The sequence below is a fragment of the Monodelphis domestica genome, chromosome 1 (assembly GCF_027887165.1).
Source record: "Monodelphis domestica isolate mMonDom1 chromosome 1, mMonDom1.pri, whole genome shotgun sequence".
In the NCBI taxonomy this organism is placed as follows: Eukaryota; Metazoa; Chordata; class Mammalia; order Didelphimorphia; family Didelphidae; genus Monodelphis; species Monodelphis domestica.
Window position 1 is genome coordinate 63878790 of NC_077227.1, and position 20193 is coordinate 63898982.

At 35.9% G+C, this 20193-nt stretch overlaps 1 long non-coding RNA gene across 1 annotated transcript in view; it reads left to right on the top strand.

Annotated features, from left to right (window-relative positions):
- The window catches only part of LOC103094766 (uncharacterized), a 52121-nt gene that overhangs the window by 397 nt on the left and 31531 nt on the right, over positions 1 to 20193 (top strand). The window lies entirely within an intron of this gene.

Genomic DNA, 20193 nt, shown 5'->3' on the forward strand with positions numbered 1-20193 from the left:
AGATATTGTGCTAAATGCTGGGAATACAAAGAAAGCAACCAAAAACAAAATGTCCACAAGGAACTCACAGTTCAATGGGGGATACAAAATGTAAATATCTATGTATAAACAAGATGCATGCAGAATAGTTTGAAAATAATATTAGAGAGAAGACATTAACAGTGATTGGTAGTACTAATAGCTGGGGGGTGGGCAGGATTTGGCTAAATAGAGGAATAGAAGGGCATTTGAGACAGGTGGTAATGTATGAGAGAAGGTATGTTAAATAATTTCCAATAGGGCTGGTTCTTGTTGGCCCAGAGAGAGGGAGAGAAAGTGTCAATTAGAATCCCTTCATAATTGGTATAGCGGTCTGAGGGATTGATTGGTATAGCAGGTCCTATGTCAAAAAGTATGTGGTCTCCTCCTGAGTTTCCAGGACTTGGAAATAAGCCCAGAGAAAAGAGGAAAATTGCCAACAGCTGCTGAAGTCAATTTTTGCCTATGTCTACACAAACATCTATTGCTCATGTATGTTCTCCAGCCATCAGGATTCAAATGCTATGTGCCCTGATACAGGTCATGCTTTGCAGAATTAAAATTGGAAGGCAACCTTGCAGATGTGTTTACTTGGACACAAGGAGATGGATTTTTTTTTCTAAAAAGCAGAGATTGGATGTGCTTGTATGCCTTCATTGGAGCCTGCATTCTGTTTATATTATTTTAATGAGAATATTATCTATAAGAAAGGACCATATCCTTAGAGGAATTGGGGTAATCTTCATGTAGGGGGATATTTATTTTTGTAAATGGAAAGTTCAGCAATGGAGATCTGAGTTTAAAAGAACATAGATTACTGTTCTTCACTAATTTCATGGTTGACTTAAAGGTTTTAAAAATTTTATATCTACTGTGATAGTGCATTTGAAATGTTCTCACTCTCATGTATTCATTTTTTCCTCCCTTTGCCCCAGATATAACCTGCTTCTTATTCAGAACACTGCTTTGGGGCTCAAGCTTACTGTGTAAGGGAATTATTGGCATAATACTTTGAAGGAAACAAGCACTGAGATGACACTATGTGGAAGATGATAAGGAGATGGCCATAATCTGTCAGGATATTAGGGGAATAATTTTTCCTGATAGATGACTGCCATTAAAAATAGGAAAAGAGATAAGAAAGTGTTCATTTGTGATTTCAGCAATGGTCAATCTGAAAGGTTATAGAAGAGCATCAAAGCAAGAGGTTTTTAGATTAGCCATAATAATTACAGCTAATGCTAATTTTTATAGTACTTTACCACTATAAGGCACTTTCTCATTTGCCCCTTCACAATAGCCCTTTGCTTTTGGAAGTACTTATCACTATCCCCATTTGATTGATTAGGAAACAGGTTTATAGAAACTAAGTAAGTTTGCCCACAAGAACACAGAAAAAAAAATCTGACCTATGCATCCTGATTCTGAATTCAGGGTTTCTATTTTATATACTACTATTCTCTTCATCAAGAATACTCTCCTCAAAGTGAGGATTTTAAAATATTGGAACTGATAACACAGAAAGCTGAGGTGGGGGGGGTTGGTTTCTTTGAATATAATTTTTAAGAAGTAGTTTAGGCTTTCAGCTGAATTTTCAAGGAGGTCATTGAGGGACAAGCTTAGATTAAAAACTTCTCAAATGCAGGACAGAATCTGTAGTATTCTTTTTATATAGCATCAGAATTGGGTGCTTAATGAATGCATTTGGATGATTATGTGAGCATAAATGGAAGTAAATGTGCCTCCAACTTAATAGAAACTCATTTAAGATTTGTTGATTTGAATTTCTTAACAGTCTTCTCTTCAGCAGTAACTCCCCTCCTGTTTCTGAAATCTGTGCTCATTCCTTGATCTTTGTCCACACCACCACCCAAACAGGCAGGTACCCAGGGACTTATTTTGATTTCCTCATCTCAGATTGTTCTAAGCCCCAAGTTTTGAAATTATCCTTTATTCCCCTCTCATCCACTCACTATTTTGATCCCTGCTAGCACTTAATGAGGAGAATGATGAGATAATAGAATGTTAAAGTTGAAGGAACTACATAATCATAAAATCTCATATTTGGAAGGGTCCTGAGAGATAATCTAGTTTGACCTATATATCAGCATAAATTCCTTCTATAATATCCCCCCAAATAGTCCTTCAGCCTCTTACTAATGGTCCTCCGTGATACAGAATATTTACTAATAAAGTTTCCACTTTTGAATGACTTTATTTGTTAAGGTTTTCCTTCTATTTAGCTGATATATTTCACCCCATAACTTCCACTCATGTAGTTCAATCCATTGCTTTATAGATTGGAAAGCCAAAGCCCAAAGAGGTAATTTGTTCAAGATAGCTCATCAATTAACAGCAAGGTTGTGATTTTGAGTCCAGATCCACGGACTCTGTATCCAGAGTCCTTTCTATTGTAATACACTGCCTCTGATAATAAATGTGTACTCAAGTATGAGTGTCTAACAAAAGATTAATGTAGTATCTTGCGTGGGGGTATTTGGGTTTTCAAAAAAAAATGGCAGAAGAAACAATGCCATAATCTATAATAATAGGATATTTAACATCTGGGGCAGACCAATTAGGGAAGGAATTTGGAATAATGTCCATCAAATCATACAGACATATAGAGCTATCTTCCAACTTGTCTCTTCCATATAGTGCTGTCATTTCACCTGAGTAGATAATCTCTATTACCTTCTAAGATTAAGCTTTTTCCTGAGTGTTGCTGGGTTTCTCTTGCTGCCTGGACCTAAAGGTCTTGGCATCCAGAATGTCCATCTCTTGCATTTTTGCCAACTTATATGATTCCCTTTTGAACAAAACACTGAGGTGTTCTTTAAGATTCCTATATTTCTTTAGTCTAATATAAATACTCTATTAATGAATAGTCCAGTTTCATTATTTTGAAGTATTTCCAAAGTCACAAATTTGAAACCAAAATTTTAGGTAATTGATAAATCCAGAGTCCATTTCTCAAATGTTCTTAGATTAATGAATTCTCATGAGGCATCAGAGATTTATTGTGATCAGTAAGATAAATACCCTTGGTGGAATATGGACCAGGTAAATTTGAACTGAGATATTTTAAATATGAAAAATATCAAGAAGTTCTTGAATATTTAGAAAACTATTTCATTTCTTCCAGAGTATCTCAGAATTAAATGAGAATGGAGAAGGATTTTTGACTAGGGTCCAAGTTTAACCAAATGAGAGACAGTGCTTCTCAATGACTCAATGCAGCTGTAGCATATTTGGAAGAGGGAATGAAAAGACAGTGATGAGAAAGGGAGTCCTGGTTTGGTCAACAGCAAATACTGTTGGTTGGTATTGAATTCTCAGGTGAGGGCAAGGGCCTAGAATGGTGAAAAACAGATAACTTCACACTGTCCCACCTAGCTATAGCTGTTTGAGCTCCTATTTCATCAAGGTCAAGAAACTATTAAAGTCTGGTAAATTTTTAATTTAACACTTCCTCCTCATCTCACAGTCAGAAAGAATCAAAGAAGTAAAGATTACTAGAACTGTGAGTTTAAAGGCAGAAGGTTGCAAGCATAGAGAGATGCTCTACAGCATAGCCAAGGGGATAAAATCTGGCACAGACCCTGATATATCTCCTGGACAATTCCTTAAAAATTGAATATTTTCTGTGCATTTATTTAGTGTTCTAATTATATTTTTGTATTTTGTATTGGCCATACTATCCAAGGAAGGAACCCTTCCTCTAAACCAAGGGTTTTTAATGTGAGGCCTTGAAATTTTTTCCTGTAATATTTTGATAACTGAAACTCAACATGAATAATTACCTTTGTAATCCAATGGATTTTATTTTAAAAAATATTTTGAGAAAAGGTGCATAGACTTTTCTAGGCTGCCAAGGATGTCCACGAGGCTCAAAATTTTAAGAACTCCCACTTAGAATTTTGTAGCCTACAACATGGCCCCATTAAAAAACAAATGAGTAGACCCCACCAATATGGGGTCTATTTCCCAAAGAAATCATTGGAAAAGGGAAAGAACCTCTATATTCAAAAATATTTATAGCAGCTCTCTTTGGATGGCAAAGAACTGGAAATTGAGGAGATATCTATTAATTGAAAGGTGTTGGTAATCAAATTGTGGCATATGATTGTGATACAATACTACTACTCCATGAAAAAATAAGGAAAGATCAAAATTTAAATACTTGGAAAGAACTATATGAGATAATGAAGAGTGAAATGAGGAAAACTAAAGGAACAATGTGTATAACTATAGATTTAATATTTGAAGAATGACTTGTAAATATTTACCTTTAGAAAATGAACTGAGAAATGGAAAAATGAAAGACACGAGGTATATATTTTGCAGGATAATGTCTTCTATGGGAAGGGTACAGAAGGGTTTGATAAAAAGGGGGGAGAGTAATAAAGTAGTCATAGAATGAAAAATCTTAAAAATAAAAAAAAATAAAATTATAAAAATTGCCTGTAGATAAGACAAAAGAAAACAAGATAACAAATGGGACAAATTCATTAGGGCAGGCTACCTGAAGGGGTAGAAATAACCTAAAATGAGCAGTCATAAGATTCCATCTTTAGTTCAAGCTCTGGGTCTAATGAACATCACCTTTGAGGTCTGTAACTCATTGACTTGGGGGGTGTTTGTGTGTGTGTGTGTGTGTGTGTGTGTGTGTGTGTGTGTGTGTGAGAGAGAGAGAGACAGACAGACAGACAGACAGAGAGACAGACAGACAGAGACGGAGACAGACAAACAGACAGACAGACAGACAGAGAGGAGAGAGGGGGGGTATGGGACGTTCAGGGTGGACTAGCATTGTATGAGGGCTTGCAGAGCCCTTTCTTTCCAGAGTGGCTCATCCACCTTTGGTGTCCATTTTCACTCAATTAACACTTGTGGTTCCAAAGAGCTGTAGTTTGTGCAGCAACTATAACCTGGTAAAACTGTCTCAGCAGTTGGCTAAATCAGGCTAAGGATAATTGATAGGACTCAAACCCTTCACTGTGTTTGGGGATTTGTCTACTCTAAGCATGTAAAGACTTTCTGCAAAGGAATGGGCAGATGAGAACAACTCATTCCAGTGACTATGAAGGCAGCTGAAACAAAGACTATGCAAGGCTTAGAACTTAGTCATACATAAAAGGTTATTTATTGCATCTTGGACAATCACCATTCATGCTGACTTTTGTCTTGCCATTGGACTTTGATGACTCTGGAAGAGAGAATGAGACTAATGATTTCACACAACTCTGCCTCACTTAAATCCAACAGTGTGAAGGGTATATGGAGTATTAAAAGGGTGAGATTCCAAGACAGATGATAACTTCAGGAACCTCAGAACTTTTGGCATTGCAAGATATAGAGCCAGTGGTAGGTTGTGATGTCTATGTGAATTAAATATCAGTATTGAAAGACTCACCCAATTGGAGGGGCAGAAGAGTAACAGAGTCACATTTTTGACAGTCTGACCCCAGTGTCCCAGAGAAGGCCTGGTGTGACGGCATCCTGGAAGCGAGATGGCAAGTTGTTGGCCAAAGGAAAGATTTGGGGCTGAGAGGGAGGTTTAGAAAACCAGCTCAAGGAGCTAAGAAGGTCTCTGCTTCTGTACCTGTCTATGAACATACTGTCTCTCTGGGCAGACTCTCCCTGAATCATCTTATCTGCTCTGGCCATCTCTGACAAGGGGCAGCAATGGGGGATTGAATTTTTACCGTAAGTTAAAAAGGCTGGAGACCCTATTTCTCTCTTTTGTCTTCTGTACTAATAAGTGCTTATAAATCTAGTAATAAACCAACAAGATTAATTTTTACTTAAAACTTCCCCAAGGCAGGGGCATTCAGAGTCATCAGTGAAGTCAAATCAGCTCCTATATTGTTGGCTGCCAGCTGACTGAAAAAAAATGTGATTTTTGAAAAATTGCCAATAACTCAGTCTCTACTTCCTTTTCTCTAATCCTCCTCTTATCTATCTTCATTATAGCTCCTAACTTTATCATTTAACTGAAACTTATTTCTCCAGTGATACCAACAATCTATTAATTATTATATATAATATTTTCTCAATTCTCATCCCTCTTGATTTCTTTGCTTTTGAACACTGAACATATCACTTTCTTCTTGATACTCTCTTCTTAATTTTCATGTCAGTGTTCTTTTCTGATTCTATTCTTACAAGTCTGACTACTCCACAGTTTTCTTTATTGTATCTTCATCCAGGTCATGCCCCCATACCATGGGAATCTGCCAAGGTTCCACTCTGAGCTCCCTTCTCTTCTCCTATAATTCCCTTTGTGATCTCATTAGCTCTCATTGATTTAATTATCTTCTCTATGCTGGTGATTTCCAAATCTATGTATCCAACCCTGACTTCTCTCCTGATAGCTGTCTCACAATTTCAGCTGCCTATGTCATTTCAAACTGGCTGTCCAAATGATACCTTAAATTCAATATGTCCAAAATAAATCATAAATCTTATCTTTTTCACACTCTTCTACACTCTTCTATTACCGTAGAAAGCCAACATAGATATCCTTCTCAATTCCTCTCTCTCTCTCTCTCTCTCTCTCTCTCTCTCTCTCTCTCTCTCTCTCTCTCTCTCTCTCTCTCTCATGACCTGATACCTAATATGTTGCTCAATTCCATCAATTCTACATTTACCATATAGAATTCTGCTCAAACACTGATCTTTTAACCCTGTCATTATCTTAAAATAAATTCTCCCCACCTTAGGCCCAGACTATTTCAATAATATCCTGGTTGGTCTTCATGACTCAACTTTCTTCTCATTCTAGTACATGCTCAGCTGCCAAAAAAAAAAAATCTTCCTAAAGTACAGATCTGACTATATCATCTCTCATCTCCCCACCCCTAGTAGACACCAATTTTTTCTATAACCTCTAGGATCAAATACAAAATTATCCATTTAGATTTTAAAGCCCTTCATAACCTGGAGTTTTTCTTCCTCTTCAATCTTCTTACACTCTATTTCTTTTCATTTCTTCTATCCAATAACTGACTTCCCTGCTATTCCTTGAACAAAACAATGCATCTTTTGACTGTCTGTTTTCATTGGCTGTCTCCCATAACTGAAGTTATTTCCTTCTCCATTTCAAATCCTGGTACCTCTCCTTGGTTTCCATCAAGTAATACTTTCTGCAAAAATCTTTTGTCAATCCCCTTCATTGTTTGTGTCTTCCTTCCATTGATTATCTTTTAACTTGTATATATCTTGTTTCTGCATAGTTTATTTTGCTTCTCCATTACACTATGAACTTCTTGACACCAGGGGATGTCTTTTATCTTTCTTAAATATTCAGTATCTAGCACACAGCCTGGCACATAGTAAGAACTTAATAAATGCTTGTTAATTTGGCTCTCCTGGGATTTATTTTACTTAGTTTCATACTAGGAGGGAAGAATTGAGAAAGAGAATGCTAGGTTGGCAAGTAGAGGCAGCAATTATCACTAGCATTGATCAACCTAACAGCAAATCACATATTTAGAGCTAGAAGGGACTTTAATGAATATCTATTCCAAATCCCTCATTTCCTTGATTTCTGATTTATAATAAGGGAAGTGAGGCAAGGTGAAATTAACTGTTGCTTAACATCACCCAATAAGTGCCAGAGGATGGGAGATTTAGATTTGAAACCTTGGAAGTCATCTAGATAAATCCACCTCATTCCCACTGGTTGTTCAGAAGTGGTAAACTGAGGCCCAGAAGTATAAAAATTAGATTTTACAAGTAGTAAATGACTATGCTGGTATTCAAATGGAGGTCTCTATAATAGCTTTTTATGCTGTTAAGCATTTATGTGTGCTTTCTAATATTGGCTTTCTATGTTAAGGGAACAACTCTCTAAAGAGCTCACTATACAGTACTAGGAATACACATTCTAATTAAGCTTGATGTTAGGGAAAGAAACCTGAATTTGGAGTCAAAAGAGCTAGATTTGGGTCATTGTTAATAGGTCTAGTCCTAGAAGGGATCTCAAAGACCATCCAATTGAAGTCCCTCATTTTATAGATCAGAACACCAAGGTCATGAGAAATTAAGTAATTTGTTCAAGGTCCCCCAGTATGAATGTATAAAAGGTGGGACATAAACTCAGGCTCTTTTTCTCAGTCCAAATGACTCATTCCACTGTACAACACTGTCTTCCTGAAATATTTTTGCCCCTTTGTAATCATGAGTTAAAGTCTGTGAATCTTAGTTTCTTCAGTTGTAAAATTAGGGGATTGGGCAAGATCTTGAAGATTCTTTCCAACTCTGGAATCCCACTATTTTTACCTTATTAAATGAAAAAACATTCAACTTTGGCTTAGATGAGCCCTGAAAACTAGCTTGGATCCTTTAAAATTACTGGAAAATATTAAGCTCATAGTTATTTTTAAAAAAAAATCTTATTGGTTTGATTGATCCAGGGGCTATGTCACTAAAAACAAAATTTCAACAAGGTAAGATAGCCTTGGAGTTTGCAAGGTCTTTCAGGCTTCTTATCACCCAAACTGTCCCCTCCATATACATGTTAACATCAATGATCATCCATAGGTGTTTGTTTAATTGAATTTTAAGAGCACATTTGAGAATAAGTATTGCCTTCCAGGGATATTCCCATAAGACCCACAAGGGGCATCCCTATTGATTTTATTTTTGAACTACACCAGGCAGAGAAATAGGAAAGCACTGGTTTTACAGCTGAAAAGTCTTATATAGAACTTCATTGTAATCCAAAATAGGGTGCCCAATATGCCATGACAGTACTGGAAGTAAGACACTTTCACACATGAGTACACACTTTACATGTGTGAGTATGCCTATTTACATATGGATGTACATAGACACTGTTATGAAGAAGAGATAAGTATAGTAGAAGAGAGGAAAGTTTACAGTGCACTGATGCATGAGACCTGATGATGGAAGATTAATAACTCATGTTGTTATTGTTCTTGTCCATTCTTATCCAATTCTTCGTATCCCCATTTTGGGTTTTCTTGGCAAAGATCCTAGAGCAGCTTGCCATTTCCTTCTGCAGCTAATTTTATAGATGAGGAAACTGAGGTAAACAGGGTAAAGTGACTTGCTCAGAGTCACACATTTAATAAGTGTCTGAGGTTGGATCTGAACTCATGAAAAGGAATTTTCCTGATTCCAAGCAAAGGGCTCTAGCCACTGCATTATTTGCTGCCTCCTTCTTGTATATAGAGCACTTTAGCATGTTTTAATGTGTTTGGTTTAGCTGGATTCCTTTAGGATTCAGGAATTATAGTTTCTTCAGAATAGAAAGAGATTACATGGATTCCAAACTTAAAAAGGATCACCTCTGTAATAATCTGAATAAATGGCCATCTGGTCTTTGTTTGAACTAGGAGCAGTAAGATATTTTATTCTCTGCAGACATGAATAGAGGGAACTTGTTTTCCAGATAAAGTTTTGGACCCAGAAGGAGCTGGGATTATATCTTGACTGATATTGTAGCTATACAACTGTGAGTAAGTCATTTAAATTCTCCATTGTCTAGGCAATTCATTAAGACTATAAATTTCAGAGAAGGCACTAATCTGCATCCAGAGAGAATGTTTCCTTACCTTGGGAATTCACTATTCTAATGAAATAACAGGTCAAGACCTTATCTCTATTATCTAACTTTAAATAAACTAACCATTTCAAAATGATCAAGTGAAGTAAGATGATTCCTGAAAAGAAATTATATATTAATTGAAGATGAGAACATCTAAGTAGCACAGTAGATAGAACATCAGGCTGGAATTAGGTGGACTTGGACTTACTTCTGGTCTCAGACACTTACTAGCTATTTGGCCTTGGGCAAGTCATTTAACCCCAATTGTCTAGCCCTTACTACTTTTCTATCTTAGATTTTATTTTATACTAAGATAGGAGGTGTTATTCAAAAATAATAATAGTTAAAAATAAAAATGTGAGTACAATGGAACAACAAGAAAATGGTACAACTGATATTTATTATTACTAATACACACTCTCCCTGAGCCATACTATAACAAGGTAAAAACAATGACTTTCTACTTAGATCTCTACAGACAAGGCCAGTCAAAGACTATCGAAATTATGCAGAAGAGTATTTGAAATATATATATATATATATATATATACATTTACATCCATTGCTATTAGTCATAAAACTTACACTAAGTGGAATTTATACCTTGAGATAACAGCAAATAATAGGATGAAGCAATCATGGTTAATGAATTAAGATTTTGTTTGTTGAAAACAACATGTATGTCACCTATGAAAACTAAATTTTGACACTTACAAAAAATTCCCAGGAAACAAGAATTTTATAACTTACTGAAATTTTTTTCTTCCAAAAAAAAGAATTTCAGTGTTTTTTCAACCTATATGTTCAAAATATTAATGCAGCACTTTCTGATTTGTTTGCAAGGATAATTAACATCAGGAAAAATAGAAATTTGTTAACCAATAAGAAACAACCAAATAAGGGGCCCCTAGAGGCCTATTCCTATCCTCATTCTTTGTGACTCCCAATACAATTCTTACCAACTGATTTATTGACTGATTATATAAATATGTGAAAATAATGCTATATGATGATTTTTCTCTATCCCCCATTTACAAAAGCAAACTCTTCCTTTGTCTGAAGTGAGAGTAATATTTTTTTAAATCTGGGTTGGGCCAGGAAGAAGGAGAGAGGGAAAAAAGCAGTTTAAAGAAATGAGGACATGTACTTGATTCTACCTTATTTCCATACAGAAATAAGCTTCATTTGAACATTTTTTGGTGTCTTGAATTCTTTCCTTCCCTCCCCTTCCTCCTTGCTGAAACAGTAAAAACAATTTTAACATCTTAAAATCAATAGCGATAGGCTTCATTTCAGAGTTGCTAAAGAATAAAGAACATGTTGGTGATAGCATCTAATGGCCTTTCATTCTCTGCCTCTACCTCATCGCTTCCATATCCTACCAAGCCATTGAAAAGCACCTCTAAGCAACTAAAAGGTATGGATGATAAACTGATAGAGTCATAAAAAGAGACATTGCCAGGCAAAGCAGCTGCTCTGACAACAGACTAATGGAATAAAGGCAAGGAAGGTGGCATCAGAGCCTGGAGGTGGCGACACTGAAAGGGTGGCAAGTGTCCAGATCTAGGGACCTTCAGTTACTGGCTCAGATGGTCATAAGATAAACACACGAGCCACCTGGCAGCATTTCTTGTCAGAAACACAGATCCATATCATGGCTCCTTTTCTGGCTTCTTATTTATGAGGAAACCTAATAATATTAGGGAATTTAAGCAGAAAAAAAAATCTTCTGCCTTGTCCTAGAAGATGCTCTACTCTGAGTTCATTACAGTGAATGTGAATTGGCCTTCTTGGCAACCATGGAAGAGACGTTTAAGGTCCACTCCCTATACAGCACTAGGATAAGGAACTCAAAATATCTGGAGAAGGCAGAGGAGCAGCAGAAGCAGCAGCAGGAAGAGGACGAGGAGGAAGTGGATGAATACAGCGTATTTTCAAATTTACATATATATATAATTAAATTGATACTTTATTATCTCAATATAGCATATGATATTCCAAGAGACTGAGACCCAGAGAATGTAATTGATTTGCTGAACATCTTCAACTAGTAAGTATCAGGGGTGAGATTGAAACCAAGGTCTTCCTATCTCTATGTCACCAGAAATGTAGAATTTAGAATGTTACATGGAATAAAAATAGATCATCAGGATTAACATACATCCTATATATTTATGGAGAATCACAGAATCCTAAGATGGGAAATGACCTAGAAAGACTATCTAGTCCTTCCTCTGATACCCCAAAGCTATAATTAGGGTACTGCAACCAGGAGTTTGACTCAGTGCTGTAAGGATGATATGAGAAAATAGATATTATTTTATTAGTTTAGGGATAAGAAGTAAAGTGGCTGGCTTGAGAAAAAGAACTGGAGTTTGAAGGGAAGCTGAGAGAGCATGTTAATTTCAGATGTTGACAGTTATAACCATTTTTCTGTGTCATTTACTCTCTCTGGCAGTTGGCAGAGACACACTCTCAGAGACTTTTCTTAGGGCTGGAGGAGGTAACATCTTTGCCTCTCTCTCTGTCTGAGGGAAAGATCTGAAAGAGCTCAGTGTTTTCCTTTCCCAACTTGGGAAACACTATTGAATACCTATTATGGTTTTATAGATTGTTTAACTATGAGAAGATCAAAGAAAAACTCAGAATCCTAACTTGATGCTTGTTGAGACTCAACCAGCTAGCCTTTGCTTTTTTATAATTTGAAGGTGAAGTTAAGATTTATAAGGATAATAGAGGTAGTTTTAATTTAGATAGTATAAATTTGGGTTAGTCATATCAGGGAGACCTGTGTAATACATGAGTAATACTGTGTAATGTAGCCTGTGAAATACATGAGAAGTGGTTCCTTATGGAACCAGGTAGTTTATTTGGGTGGATTTAGAATCCCTTAGAATTAGAAATATTTTAATTATCCTTTTACATTTCAATAAACATTTTATTTTTATAATGAGTCTCTTTAGCATCCTTGTGCCTGGCCCTGAAGGGAAGTTCACATTTGAGCTTCATTTCATCACTGAGGATACTTTTGATTACGTCTATCAAAAGTATCCAAACAGTTTGAACCTGATTGGCGAGTTAAAGGTTCTGAACAATTTTGAACCTATATTGGAACAGTTTTTCCATCTAAATATTTTATTTTTATAACTCACCAATTTGATTTTTACAGTGCACCAACTAAAAAAGTTATCAACTGCACTTATAGTTTGTTTTTTAACAGCATGGAAACAACAGTTTAGTATCAAATTAGTGAGAAAAATTAGTTAAAATAGAAAACTCTCAGACTATAGGCAGTTGTTCCTTCCCTGCCCCAGCAAGCTCTTTCCTCTTTGTTAAGCCTTTGCAGTAATAGTCTTGAATTGATGCATTAAGGTTTCTCTCTTCCCCAACAATATAGTATCTCCTGGGTCATACTTCTTGTCTTCTACCTTAAGAGTTCTCATGGATACAAAATGCATGGATGCAAAAATTTTGAATTATGGCTATACTTTAAGCACTCAAGAACAGACCCTTATTTTTAGATTTTTTTTTTTTGCTTTGTAAATTTTTGTGTTTTGTCATTCTCTATGCCATGTTTTCATTTTATTGGACTATTCAACACATTAACATTTAAAATTATGATCAATATGCTTTTGTTTTATCTGTTTATTTTATGCAGATTTCCCCCCTATTATTTTAGGTCAGTACTTAATTTTTAAGTCAATAATTTATTAAACATAGCTTTGCTGTTCTCCCTCCTTCTAATGAGCTATTTTATTCCAAGTTTCTAGTGTGCCCAAGTTTGCTACTTTTAGAAAAAAATTCCAAATGAAGAAATTATCTAACATTTTCAAGTTCCATACAAGTTATTTTTACTATTGTCTGACCTAAATGCTCTAATTACAATACAAGCAATTTGTGAGAAAAGGAAACAGAGGCTTAAAGATTGAAAGTGAATTATCCTAGCCACATTAATGAGGGAGTTGTGGGGATTAGAACAGCAAATAGTGGGAATTGAGTGAACTATACAGACTTCATCTTGTTACTCATTTTTGGAGCTAGCTCAATTCCTCCCTTATTTGATTATAGGTGTAGGCCATTTTCTGTCTTGTGAGGAAATTTTATTCAGTTTTTGGAATTGTGAAAAAAATGTTACTGCATTGTTTGAACCTAGTCTTGTATAGTTGGGAAAATGGACTACCCATACCTATTTCTTGAAGATCCTTAACTAAGGACCTAGTTTATGCTGAAGAGAAACCCAATCAGATGCAAAGACTGATACAAGGAATGTTTTCACAATTATACATTTTAAGCAACTTATATGATTTATCTAAAAATATGTCCCATATTGGTGAATCCATTATTGTTTCCATGTTCTTTTGATTGTTTATAGAAATTTGGGGAAAGTAGGACACCTTTTTTCTGATTTCATGGAATTGTGCCAGTTTGCTTTTCTCTTCTCAACTTGTACAGTCCCTAATCTCTCCTGCAATGAGAAATCAGATTGCCTAATTTTATACCCTGGTTGTTTTCATTTAATTAAATGGTACTGTTTGATTAATTGTTTTTAATTTACAAAATCCTGTCTTCCTCTATATTTGGAGTCTAGTGACAAAACTAAGGGGACCTGTTTCAAGTTTGTTGAGCAGTTGTCCTCCATTGCTTAATAAAGCAATATGATCAGAAACTTGAACCTCTGTCTCCTCAATCATTTCATATTTTACCCACCATAATAGAGAGTATCAGAGCTGGTCCTTGAACTCAAAGTCATCGATGCTAAAAAATCTCCCAAAACTCCTCTATCTCAGTCTCCTCCTGAATGATCCTTCAGGACACTTCTGAGTGCAAAGTAATAGGAAGAACCTCAAATGGGCAAGTAGATGAAAGCCAAAGCTTGGATTCATATCCAAATCCCTTAACTTGGAAGCCAATTCATCTGTTCACTGCATTAAACCACCTCAGGCTCTAATTCCTCTGAGTTCATCTTTAAGGGGAGTAGCAGATCCTCTCAAAATCACTTTGGAAGTGGGAGTAGACTCATAATATCTCTGTTTCCACATCTCAGTGACCTGGAACCCAAGGACTTGTTCCAATTATCTCAAGCTGACAAAACACCTAGAATGGGACATGTGAATTTTAAATGAAAGTCAGGACTTGCGATCAGTGTCCATATGGATAAAGAAAGGTGGAACTCATTCCTGAAATGTTTCATGTGGGATGTGAAATTACACTTCTTTTCCAAGGATCTTGTATGGATTTTCAGATAAAATATCTTAGGCATCCTTCTTGTCATAATTTGCAGAATTCTTTTTAAGTTAGGGGTTTAAAATGGTACCTCTATGCTGAAAACTATGGATATTAGACATGAATTATTATCTCTGTGAGAGGCAGTAGTGGAAAAGGAACAAAGCTAGGAATATTTAGTTTCAAGTCCTGTCTCTGACATGTGTATTCCATGTGATTCCTGAAAATTCTGATAATCTGTCAGTGCTCTAGGCCAGTGGTGTCCAACTCAAATAGAAATAGGAGTCATTAATTTATATATAATGATGCCTGAGGGCCTCATATTGACTTGGTTTTAAAATGTGATATCTGTGTTTTATTGTATTTTTATTTATTTGGTTAAATGTTTCCCAAATAGATTTTAACCTGGTTCAAGTCACACTTAGGAGTACTGAGGGCCACATTTACCTGCAATTCTCATGCTTGACATTTATGCTCTAGATGATTCTCCAAGACTATAAGTTACAGAGAATATGTTGACTTCTTTTGGTAGTCGTAGTTTCATCACATTAGAGTTTTATATTCCAATGAAACCAAGGTTCAGCCCTCATCCATATTTATTAATTATCATAAATTGTCATTATCATCACCATCCATCTCCTGAAAATAATATGGACTCATAAATTTTTAGAAGGTTTTTAGTAAATGTGTCCACCATAATGAATAATCAGTTTTTAAACTACATGGAATAAAAAATCCCTTAATATACAATAACTAAGTGGAAGAAATCAAAACAAGTGGGAAGAAGAGAGAGTATATATCCTTTCAGTCATCTCATTTGCTGCGAGAATTATCCCAGAGATTCTTTCACTAAGCCTACATGAGATGAAATCCTATCTACAAATTTTTATCCAACTACAAAATTTGATTGCTTTTACCTTTCTGTACCTGCCAAATATTGATGATAAAATAAAAATAATAGACAACTTGTCCCAGGATTATTTTATGTGACATCCATTGAGGTCAATAATATAAGTAAAACAAGAAAAGTAACTTTATTTTATAGAATGATCTCTTCAGTCCTAGTGTAAAATTGTGGAACAGATTTTACCAATGAGAACTGAGTCAAAGCTTCTCATTTTGAATATCTTTTGAATATTCCAGGCCACTAAAGAAGCTTATTCTTGGGATCTTTGTCTGGCTCAGTGGTATTTTCATGGCCCCAAAGAATTAAATATAGACAAAGTTATGGAAGAATAGACATGAAACAAGCCACAGGATGAGGAAATCAGATCCTTTCTTAATTCTTTTCATTGGAACTGGCCACCTCCTCTGTGTAGAAAGAGATATACAAAAACCTGATGTCAGGTGTTAGGGGATATAAGGAGCAAAATGCTGACATATCTAATAATCCAGGAGATTATAATCATATTCATCCATTTTAAAATAAATGTCCACTTTTACTATAACAGATATAATACTGAAAAAAAGCTCTTAGCCTATCATTGTTCAAGTTCTCTAGTTGTGCTCCCAACCTATCTTTCCATCTATACATATCTCATACTATTTGCTTTACCTTATGCTCCAGGTAAACCAAAACCCTACCATTCCTCAGATGCACTTGAAATCCTTCAGGTCCATGGTTGATTCTTCATTCATCAAAGTTGTTTTAGACATGGGGAGGAGGAAGGTACTTTGTCTTTTGCTTTATTTCCTTTTTCTCTGAAGTCCCTCCTATTGATTTTGGTCCATAGGTTTTTCCTGAAAAGTTGTGAGAGTCAAGACAAGAAGCAAACTGCTGCTCTTCAGTGAGGCTTATTTCCATTGCTTCCAAAAGGTGTTTTCCCACAAATCAAATCCATTAAAACAAAAAAATCAAGCCAAATTGTTGTTCCTCTGCAGTCACATTGGCATCAGCATCTTTTTAAGGCAGATTGAGTTCCAGAGAATTTCAGGGCCTTACAATTATATACTGGCATGAACATTTAGAGTGTACTAATAAGAGTATTTTCTCTCCCCCATTCAAAAAGGTTTTCTCTTTGAAATTAGCTGAAAGGGCTCCAAATGTTTAACTGAGAGAGGATTTGAGTGGTAGATGCCTTATTTCTTTAACCACAGGTCAGGTAATAAAGTTTCAATACCTTCTCTGAAAAAAAATGGTGTTAGAGATTTGTCTAGAACACAGGTGTCAAATGTATGGTCTCCAGGCCTTTTGCAATCCACAACACTCCTATATGTGGCCTGAACCAGATTAAAGTGGATGATGCTTTTGCCATAAAAATGAACCATGATTTGTGTATTCCTGGATGAATCACTGAAGTTTTCTTCATTCCTCAGCCATTTCTCTTAAACTCCAAAATCTTTTGTGGCTCTTTATTGCCTTCTAAGTAAAGTTTGAACTCCTCTCCATCTCATTCAAGACTCTCAACATTCTGGCTCCTGGGCACCTTAATTATACCCTCTCATATCATACTTGGTATCCTATGGAGTTTATATTCCAACCACATTAAGTTATTCTGTCTTAAAGGCATTCTTTATGCCTTATTCCTACCAACTTTTAAAGCTCAATTCAAATGTCTTCTCTATGAATCTTTCCCTAGTCTTTTCAAAGAGTTGTGTGTATATTCTATAGGGTAAACATTTTATGGGAGTGGAAACATCAAGATTTGGACTGAAGAAAGACAGGGAATCGTGAAAGGGGCTTGGAGAACCTGAAGGCCAGAGATTGCATTAAGGCAGGAAATTTTAGGGAAGAAGTGGAAGGAAGAGGACAAGTTGAGGAGAAAGAAGAAAAGATCTTGAATATAGGGATTAGAAGAGGGGAAGAATATATAGAAGAACTCAAGAAGAAGCTAATAAGGCAAGGTAACTAGGATATGTTAAGAAAAATAACTGAAAGTTGAATCTTAGCATCAAAGTTCTTAGGAGAAGAAAAATGACCATTCTAGAGATGAAGATCCCAAAAAGCATTTTCCCCACACATGTATTCCCTAGGGGTGAACTATTCCAAGAATGGAAAAGGTTGAAAATCTTCAAAATTTTACAGTGACCTGCATAGAATGTGTTATTTTTACATTTCTGGAAGCTAAGAAGTTGCTCTCAGTTCTCAAAGTTCAGACTTGGTTCTCTCCTAGAAGACTGAGTACCAAGGAATACCTCACTATTCTATAGGCAATCTGGGAGGATGAGGCGTTGATTTTGAAAAATAAATGAAATGAAATGAAAAATGAAAAAAAAATTAACATGAAGACAGAGGGGGGAAAAGGAGGCAAAGGGAAACATCTGTGTCAGGAGGTTGGCTCATGAAAGAATGTCATAGAGGGAAGAAAGAGAAGGACCACTAAACTCTAGGAGCTAAGTATTGTGTGCACAGTGTCTGGTACAGAGAAGGTGCTTAATAAATATTTGTTCATTTATTCAAGAAGGATACATATGTCTTTTTAAAGAAGTGGGAGCTACATGCTCTGAAGAGAAGGCAGTTGCTTCAATCCATTAAGGGTCATAGGAAGAAGAGATAGTCAAGTTGGGTGCCACTCAGTTGAGGGGATTTAATTTTAGGATTCTGAAATATTTTATTATTTATGAATGTATCTGGGTTAGGCCTGTATATGTACCATGGTTATTGGATAGTATGATTTCACTGGCAATAAGAAGAAATCAAAAGTGATGGCTCTTGAAGTAACCATTAAACACTAGTTGAATACCAGCTACATGCTACATACAATGGAAAATACCAAAATAATAAAACATGATCCTCACCCTCATGAAATTTCACAGTCTACTAGGGGAAATAATAGTGCACAACTAACTATAATATGAAATATAACACATGAGGAGGTCCAGAATGTTGTGAGATCCTATGTATTGTGAGAGCTATCTCCCTCTACAGGGAATGGGAGTATAGTTGTTCAACTTGATTGGAGGAAGAATAGATCTCTCCTGTCACTTCTCCTCTCACCAACTCCCACCCACCCACCCATATCCTTTTCCAAAAGAGAACTTAATTTCCACCAAGAAGGGAAATAGGAAGCTGTGGCTAAAGTTTATTTTATTCTCCTCAGAGAGTGTGGATACCAGGCTAGAATTATATCGATATGTTTCCTTAAATATTGTTATAGATGGGGATATAAGTGTATTATGTTTAACTTACAATCACTGATTTGTTCTTGAAGCACAAACCCAAGCTTTATGTCCAAAGCATTATTCCCTTCCCACCTAATACAAGTTTCATGATGAGTAAACATAGCAATTAGCTAAGAAGCTTGTTTGTCCAAATTGAAACCTGCCATTCTTCACTTTATTTCTATCATGAATTTTTCTCTAATATAAGTAACATAGTGCCAAAACAGAAATAAGAAAAAAATATGCATAAGGTAATATAAACCAGGCAATGCAGAGCAAGGAAGCTCTACCCAAGGGAGTAAAGGAACTCTGCTCAACAAAGAAAGAGAATCCTAAATCTCACACAAGGGGAAATAGTGTACCAAGCTGTGTAAGGGAATGTGATGGAGATTGCTAGCTCCTCTCACATGTTCAGAGTTTTTTCTTTCAGCAACTTGAAATGTGGTTTATTTCATTCTTTGAAGCTGGAAGTCAAATGTACCCAAAGTCCAAAGAGGCTCATTGACTTGAAATAACTAAAAAGACTTGATGAGGCCTCAAAAAATGTCTGAAGAACTGAAGAGACTCTTCTCTCCCCAGTTCTGACCAACTCCATCCCCTTCTATAGTACTGACAATGCAGAGAAAGTCTCATAGCAATGGTCTTTGGAACTTGGGTTACAAATATATTGAAAGCCAAAAGAGAAGTAAAGTATTTGTTTAAATCCTACATTCCAAATACTTAGCAGTAGGGATATAAATACCAGTAAGCAAGGCAATCCTTTCCTTAAAGAGCTTACATTCTAATGGAGGAAGATAACATATAAAGGCTAATGAGAAGGATTGTGGGTAAATTATAAGAGTAGGGGGAAAGCTTCTTGAAGCAATGCAGTAAACAAGGTGAAAGAGGCTAGAGTCCAGGTGAGAGTGAGTTGAACCAGGATTAAAAAAAAAACATTAAAAAAAATTATTCTAAGGAGGGGAGCCATCAATGAGGAAAGGGGAGCCTTAGGGCTAAACTTTCTCAGGGTATCAGTGAGGTAGACTACACTGCCAACCAGAGTTCACTTCAGAATGGAAAAATAGGGAAAGGTTTTATTCATAGATAAGGTAGTATTTGAAGTTTGTCTTTAAAAATTGATAATATTTTGCAGGTGAATATGGGAAGGGATAGCATATTCCAAATATAGAGGAAAGAATGAAGAAATATTGAGATGAGGAAGCAAGAAGCACGTTTAGAAATAGAAAATTGTCTCATTTTGTTAGAGAATAGAAGAGGAATGAAGGTTGGAAAAG